Source organism: Dendrobates tinctorius, unplaced genomic scaffold (assembly GCF_039654945.1).
Source record: "Dendrobates tinctorius isolate UK_male_01 unplaced genomic scaffold, ASM3965494v1 ptg000063l, whole genome shotgun sequence".
In the NCBI taxonomy this organism is placed as follows: domain Eukaryota; kingdom Metazoa; phylum Chordata; class Amphibia; order Anura; family Dendrobatidae; genus Dendrobates; species Dendrobates tinctorius.
The window spans coordinates 20,814,336-20,815,220 of record NW_027361731.1 but is presented as its reverse complement, the minus strand read 5'-3'; positions in this window follow the sequence as shown (position 1 = coordinate 20,815,220).

The following is an 885-nucleotide window of genomic DNA, read 5'->3' as shown; positions in this document are numbered from 1 at the left end:
CTAGCTTTGTTTCTCCTTGCTCTATAACGTACTGTCACATCCTCTGAAGTGAATTGCACTACTAAGTTGAGTTAGCTCCATACCTGTTATTAATTAAGAAATCTCAGCTGGTGGCAGCGAAGTGTGTTCTGGGCTTGTTGGGCAAAGCTGGCAGTGACGGAGCGGGTTTTAGAAACGTGTTGCCTGGCTGCGGCTAGGAGTAGTTATAATTCCCTCGCTACAGCGTGCCTAATAGCCAGCACACATCCAGGCAGCCCGTCTGGCAGCTAATTATCCTAGGTGCAGTTCCCTGACTGACCTGAGGGGTAAGGGGGGCGCCGGAGAGCTGCAAGTTCCAAACCGGAACTGGTAAGTGGGATATACATAAATCTCTGCGGTTCATGACCAATTGGTGGCAGTGGTGGGATAACTAAATATATTCCACCTTCGATATTTGTATTTTTAATCGCAGATGTTGTCTAGGATAGCCGAATAACAGGTCACTGATATTCTGCGGAAACAAACAGTATAAGCAGAGTGCCAAACGGAATGCTATAACGGCGCAGGCAGAAAGAAACAATCGGACTTAGCAAGAGTAGATACACGTTGCTCCGGCACTCCCCCTATGGCGGAGTGGCCAGAAATAGTAATCAGTGCGCTGCCATTGGTTAATTGATATTTTCAAATAATGCACGCTGTCCCCAGAGAGAAGCAAGCGCACGTCCTAAGCATTCCCTGGAGGCCTACTGGCAGCGTGCCAGGAAATGGGGGAGAGAGAAGCAACAGCAGGACGCCGAGGGACAGACAAAACGAGGATCCTGACAGACCTCGCCAAGGTACAGGGGCAGCGTCAGGAGCAGGTGAGGGACCAGAACTGGGGGCAGCGTCAAAACCTGGTGCAGTGCC